Consider the following 7,748-nt stretch of genomic DNA (forward strand, 5'->3'; position numbering starts at 1 on the left):
ATTTTTTTCCTTTTATTTCTCTTTTTTTCCTTATTATTTATTTTTCTTTTTTTCTCCTTCATAAGTATACTAAATCCTTTTATTTTCCTTTTTTCTCTTTTTAATTTTTTTCCTTTTTTCCTTAATTTTCATTTTTGCTTTTCCCTCTTTTTTCTCTTTTTTTCCTTCTTTTTTTCTTTTTCCTCCTTTATAAATATACTAAACCCTTTTATTTTTCTTTTTTTCTCTTCTTTCTTCTTTTTTCTCTTTTTTTCTCCTTTATAAGTCTACTAAACCCTTTTATTCTTTTTCCCTTTTTCTCAAATTTAGTAACTTTTTTTTTCTTTTTTTTCTCTATTTTTCTCCATTTTTTCTTTTTTTTTTTTTTGCTTTATAAGTATACTAAACCCTTTTTTTCTTTTATTTTCTTTTTTTTTTACTTTATAGGTATACTAAACCCTTCTATTCTTTATTCTTTTATTATTTTTTTAATTTTTTTTCCTAATTTAGTCATCAATGAATTTAAAAGTATGAAGGTATGTCAAAAACAATTTATGATGCCTAATGTGAAAATCTAATATTAATTTTTCTTTTTATTTTATGTCTATTATGGTGTTTAATGTGAAAATCTAATGTTAAATTTTCATTTTGTTTTATATCTATTTATATTGTTGAATATGAAAACTTATATTTAAATTGGTAAAGAAATTTTATATTATAATTTAATTTTATTTCAACAGTGATTAATTTTTTTTGTTCCAGATCGAATCATTAACTCGATTCATAACTTTGTTTGATTATTTTTTAGCCACTCCTTATACAAAATCCTAGATCCAACCATTAATTATAAGTATGCTACACTCTTTTTTTTTCTTTTTTTCATTTTTTCCTTTTTTTTATTTTTTCTCTCTTTTTCCTTCTTTTTTCTTTTTCTTTCTTTTTTCTTTGTTTTTCTCCTTTTTAAGTATACTAAACCCTCTTATTTTCCTTTTCTTCTTTTTTATCTCCTTCATAAGTATAGTAAACACTTTTATTCTTTTTTACTTTATACTTTTTCTTTTTTTTTTGGATTTAGTCATTTTTATTTTTTTTCCTTTTTTTCTCCTTTATAAGTATAGTAAACCCTTTTTTCCTTTTATTTTTTTCTCTTTTTTTTCCTTCTTTTTTCTTTTTCTTTTTTTCTCCTTTGTAAGTATACTAAACCCTTTTATTTTTTTCTTTTATTTTCCTTTTTTTCTATTTTTCCTTCTTTTTTCACTTTTTTCTTTTTTTCTCTTTGTGTTTCCTTTATAAGTAAACTAAACCATTTTTTCATTTTTTTTTTGAATTTAGTCATTTTTACTTTTTTCCTTTTTCCGTTTTTTCTCCTTTATAAGTATACTAAACTCTTTTATTTTTTTCTTTTATTTTCCTTTTTTTCTTTGTTTCCTTTTTTATTCACGTTTTTCTTCTTTTCACTTTGTTTTTCCTTTTTAAGTAAACTAAACCCTTTTATTCTTTTTTTCCTTTTTTTTTTGGATTTAGTCATTTTTATTTTTTTTCCTTTATAAGTATACTAAACCCTTTTATTTTTTTCCTTTTATTTTTATTTTCTTTATATTTATACTAAACCCTTTTATTCATTCTTTTTATTTATTTTTTTACAAATTTAGTCATCGATGAATTTGATAGCATGAAATCATGTCGAAAACAACTTACGATACCTAATGTGAAAATCTAATGTTAATTTTTCTTCGTACTTTATGTTCATTACGATGCCTAATCTGAAATCTAATATTAATTTTTATTTCTACTTTATCTTAATTTATATTGGTGAATTTGAAAACTTATAATTAAACTGTTAATGAAATTTTATATTATAATTTAATTTTATTTCAAAAGTGATTAATTTTTTTGGATAAAATACCCTTGCTTCCTAAATTTTGATTGAAATTATATAGAAGTCCATTAGTTTTCAAAATAAACATTTTGACCCAAAAAAATTTTTCACTAGACATTTAGGTATAGTCATTAGTTAACTGTTAGTATTTCCATTAATTTGATGACGTAACAAAGGTAAAAAAATAATATTACTTTTAATTTATTTTTAAAATTACTATTATATAATTTTATTTTATTTTTATTAATTAAATAAAAAACTTCCCCAGATGGGGAGCCTCGATCAAGCTCCCTAAGGGAGCATCGGTGCTCCCCTGGGGAGCTCGGTTAGGACTCTCAATGGAGCACTAGATTTGTTGATCCCCTCCCTTGGGAGCACCGTTCTGGTGCTCCTCTCCCCCTCCCAACTGGTGTTCCCCTTTCTTAACCTCTTTTTTAAATTTTTTTTAAAAATATAATAATAATTTTTAAATTAATAAAAAAAGAAAAGTATTTTAATCTTTGTTAATGGTATTTACAATTTTAGACAAAGTGTCTACTTTAAAAATTAATAAATCTACTTGAAATTTCGACTAAAACTTAAAAATTAGAATATTTTATTTCTTTCTTTTACTTTGAATTAAATTATTAACCCGATTCATAATTTTATTTGATTATTTTTTAGTTATCTCTCACACAAAATTCTAGATACATTAGTGGAAAGAAGATTCCGGTAGCTTGAATGGAAATCTAATAGTTTTTGTCTAGTAGTTTTCATTAACTATGAGGGTTGCTCAATTCTGCATCCCTCCAAAAGGAAACAAAAGTTTTCCCAATCTGTCTTTGTCCTATACAGTATATAGAATAATATGCCTGCCTATGCCCATACCCATAACTGTACCAAATATCCTAGCCCAACCCTTTACACAGCCAAAAACCACTCTTTACAACCCACTGGAGCTCTTTCTTACCATCCCCAAGAGTACTCCTGCATCCATGCCGTCCTACTCCCCCCAGGGGTCGTAGACCGTGAAATTTCCAGACCAATTGCTTCTTGAGGAAGTTAGAAGAACCTAATTGTATTTCTTGTCAAAGATCAGAGCCGTGCTTACAAAGTTTTCATAATAAAGATAAAGTTGACACACAACTTCCACGTCAGAGGGGCCCTTTCTTGAAAGCAAAAGGCGGACATTATTGGCTGAATCTTGAGAGGTTCCTTCGCATGCAATCCATGGAAAGAGGATATAATTAAGGCACGTTGCTTTGCAACTATTTTGCTATTGCTAGCTTAATAATCAAAACAGTATATTCATGTCTGCACTTAATACCACATCGAGCGCAACAATGAGACGTTCACGCTTCAGGCTAAAGGTATAATCTTTGTATGTCCAATATTCTTTTCATGGTCATGCAAATTTCTTCTTCTTCTTCATTTTTTGGTTGAAAATTGTCAAAACTTTCATTCTTTTGATGAAAGAATTGCAGAATATGCCATAGACAGTCTCTAGCCAATAATGTATGATCTAGTACCCAGTCAAAATTGTCAAAACTTGTCAACCCCTTAGTACCCTTTCCGTTAATTAAGAGGTTTGTTAGTAGTCATATGTATGATCTAGCTCATATATAAGCTCGTTTCAAAAAATAATAAAATTACTACTCAAATATTTCAATAAAAGTTTGTGTTAACTTAGGTGGCTAATTAACAGTAGTCATAGTCTTGGAATTGATTTTTATACTGGTTACTTGAAATGCTTTAGATATCTTTTTATTTTATATATTTCTTCAGAGAATAGTTTTATTTGAGAGAAGGAGGCATATTTGTCCCTTATATATCTTCTCTTGCTTTTGTCTATTTGTGACTTATCTTAAATTATTCAAGTTTATACATTTTGAGTTTTAATTCACTCCCTCTTATTCGAACAAGTTAATTATTTACTAATTATTGGAGAATTTTACAGGCAACCCCAAGTATAGAAAAGATGTTCCACATGAAAATTGATTAAACAGTAGTGTGCATAAGATTCAATGAATAAGACACTCAATAAAGAATCAATCAAAATGATAAAATTCCCAATATTTGAAACTCTACATAGAAACCAATTTTAAGAGACATTTAACCGAGTGACTAATTGTTTTAAAAATTTAAATATATAGGAAATGACCCATTTTTTATTTAGGCAGAGACGGCTCAATAAAAGCTTAAAACTAAATATTCAAATAAGATTTTTTTATTTGAAATTAAGAAAAAAATTTTATTCTTTTAACTTTTTGACGTGTAAAATTTTTAATTAAATCTAATCTTAATTTAAGAAGTGAGGGAATATATAAATATTTTATTAATTATTTATTTTTAATATCATTAATTATATTTTTAAAAAAAATTATGAGATTTATGAAAAATTGACACCGAAAGCAAGAGCTTTGGTGACTTTATAGCACAGTCAGCCCTATATTTAAGGTGCTGTCGTGGCAGGGCGACAAGGGCTAGATCCCACCCTCCCTATCTGGCAGAAGAAGAAAGTAAAAAAGAAAAAAAAGAATTTTATATATATATAGAATATTGTGATTATAAATCACATTACAAAATAATAATAACAATAAAAGCAAAATCTGATAGCGTTTCTGTTTTGATTCTGAATGTGCAAATTTTACACAAATTAGAAACTTGGTTAATGGCAAGTTGAAATTAAGATTTAGTCTAAAATGAGAGTAGTGAAGCTTGGTGAGAACTAATAAAAGTATGAAACCTGATAGAACTTTGATTAATGGTTTGGGAAAGTCCAGCATCTATTTTACAATTTACATTCCGCTTTTATCTTTTAAACTTTCATATGAGCTTTGATAAGAAAGCTTTGAGCAACATATAAATAACATCAACTGTTAATTAAGTATAAACAAGTAAGAAGTCCTTATTCGTTGCCTTGTTTCTAACTTATATGGACAGAGAAAGAATGCAATGAAAAGTGTGACGACCAGATTTAGAAGGTTGAAGACAGATATGGAAGAAATAAGCAAAGAGCAGGAAAGCATTAAGGAAGGGCAAAGGCAAGTTCGAGCGAAATTCGAAGCAATACAAGAAGAATGTGAGAGGCTGAGGGAAGAAACTAACAACATAATCCAACAAAGTGCAATGACTCAAATTCGCCTCGGTCTCATGTTCAACATCCTCAAGGCACGAGAAGAAGGCAATTTTGCCAAGGCTTCTAAGCTAACTCAGCTGCTTCGGTCAGTTTAATCCTTGTTTAAGTCAAGCTTACGTAACGTAATCTTTATTCTCCCTTTTTTATAAGATAAATAACAGCAAAGGGATGATAGTCAGAAGCCGTTGTCGATCTATTTGGTTAGAAATATTAAGTTTGGGGTCATCTAGTTATTGTCTTATTAAAGCTTTAATTTGTTTATGTAAATTGAATACTTATTTTGAAGCCTTTATATATATATGTCAAAATTTGCTTTAATTTGTCACGTAGAAATCTAATTCCCAGAGGATGTAAAATTGAAGTAAATAAAAAAAAAAGTACAATTACTTAGTATATAACGGACATCTCTTTAGTTGGATTAAGCATGTATTAAAACATTTATACTAAAATTATAAATAATTATGAAGCAATCAGAATAAAATCGGGGTCATCTCATTCATAAATTTGTTTTCTACAAAATTGTATCTCCATATAATAAGAGGTAAATATAATTTCACTTTAGATAACAAAACTAACATAATTTCGCAAAGATTATCAATCTTAGTGGTCTTCTGTAGTATACTATCGCCACACTTAATTCCTGTGACCTAGGGTAAAATCAGAATAAAAACTACAATTAACCCTAGCATGGGTTAGAAGCAACTAATGGCTGCACAAAACATATATAACAAAACCACTATTCTATAACTGGTGACACTGTTTGAAACTTATTCCCAATCACAAAATACATGCCAACATGGTCAATATTTAACCCCCATTGGCAAGGGCAAAGCATAGCCAGGTTTGGAGAAATAAAATGTATTTTTAGATTACCCCAAATGTTTAAAGTATTAGTGATCCACTAGTTACAAACTAGATATCATACAACCTCAAATTCATATATTAAACTCAAAATGTCTTATGCAATAACTTAGTCTCAAAAATAAATTTACAATTACTGAGCAAAATCACATTCGAAGTTCAAAAGAAAGAAATCATCTATTTATCAAATCATATTCCAAAATCAGAACAAATAGATAATTTATATTTATATATACTTGCATACTCAACTCAATTTAATTAATCCATATTCACATTGAGTTTAATTTTTAGGATGTGAAAACATCGAAGAAATATCAAATCACTTAACTGATTTGCTAAAATCAAAAACCAAATAGTAAAGCATTGAAATCCTCTAGAATTCATTAATCCAAAATACTTAAAATTAGAAACCTATTAATCCAAAACAAACCATGACTCCCTGTTGGTCATTTTAAGGTATTTAGGTGTAGCAACTTCTTTTGCTAACAAAAATTAATTTTGATATATTTTTCAAAATTAAAATGATTTTCTTTAATAGTACACAAAAACATGAAAAGATTCAAAAATTATAAAATTATAGGTTAAAATACAAAATCTATAAGAAATATGAGTGTAGACACCAAATTTAAAATAATATAATAACTAAAATAATAAATAACAAAAGAATGAAACAACAAATGAAAACAGATTGGAGGCATAGAAATGAAAAAAATAAAACGACAAAAAAAAAAACAAAGAAATGGAAAAAGAGAAAAAGATGTGGAAACAGGAATAGGAAAATAGAAAATTAAAAATCAAGATAAAAAACTGAAAATGAAGATAAAAAAAAAAAAAGAATAGAAAGTAATGAAAGAATACAGAAAATCTAGAAACCAAAAAACAAAAAATGAAAAACAATAAATGAAAATGAAAATGATATGAAGAAATCACCCAAAAATGAAAAACGTGTATAGACGGGTTTTGGCAGTAGGGTTTAGGGATTGAGGTTTCCTTTTAGCGTTTCCAAGGGTGTTATATATAACTTAGTAATAAATATATACAGAAATTAAAATATTTTATATATTGAGAAATGTAATCCATCCTGGTATTTTTTGAAATATATTATAAAGTTTTCCTGATTTGATTGAAAATTTTCTAAAATATAATTAATCACAACATTGTCAATTGAAGAATACTCTTAAAAAGAAAGTAAGATATAATAGAATTTAAAATTTATGTAATTGATCTCAATTTGTTCTTAATAAGAGCATAATATATAACAATCTCATTTCTACTTGGACAATTTCATAATTATAGCAAGATAGCTATCAAGAGAAAATGTACATATATTGCCAACAGCAAAAGCTACATGTCCTATAACAAAAAAAAAAAAAATCTTATTTAGTTGTTTTCAATATCGCATTATGACCCTTCGTGGTGTGCATGAGATCTCTGTTCAGACTACATGAAAAAGGAAACAAACCATAAGTTTAAATTATCATGCTCTTCACTTAAAAAAGAATACCAAGTAAAAATGAAATTACCTTATAGTTAATCACAAATAAACAACATTTGAATAACTATATAAGTTGGAAATAAATAGAAGGTATCTTAAAAATATAATAATGGAACAAAGCAATTTAAAAAGGTCAAAAAGGAAAAAACAAAAAAATTATGCAATCATCACAAAAGGATTTTTCTTTTAATCTTTTGGTAGTCAAAAAGTGTACATAAACATAATATCGATAGAGATGATGGCAACAGATGATCAAATTGAGCCCAAAAAAGAATAATCAAAACAATGAGAATTAAAAGGAAAAGACAAAAACCATCACCAAAGCTACACAGCAAATGAGTGCACAAAGTGAATCAAATTGCTATAAAAATGGAAGTCAAAAGCAGAGTTGAAAAAAAAAACTCATTTTATGAAGA

At 26.9% G+C, this 7,748-nt stretch overlaps 1 long non-coding RNA gene across 1 annotated transcript; it reads left to right on the forward strand.

Moving 5' to 3' along the window:
* Nucleotides 1-2,714: 2,714 nt before the first annotated feature.
* On the forward strand, nt 2,715-4,918 carry LOC108662848 (uncharacterized). The gene is made up of 2 exons (XR_016027342.1): nt 2,715-3,207; nt 4,781-4,918. It is a non-coding gene; the product is annotated as an uncharacterized LOC108662848 (long non-coding RNA).
* Nucleotides 4,919-7,748: the final 2,830 nt, after the last annotated feature.

This window comes from Theobroma cacao, chromosome 7 (genome assembly GCF_053813885.1).
Source record: "Theobroma cacao isolate CCN51 chromosome 7, ASM5381388v1, whole genome shotgun sequence".
NCBI classification, from domain to species: Eukaryota; Viridiplantae; Streptophyta; class Magnoliopsida; order Malvales; family Malvaceae; genus Theobroma; species Theobroma cacao.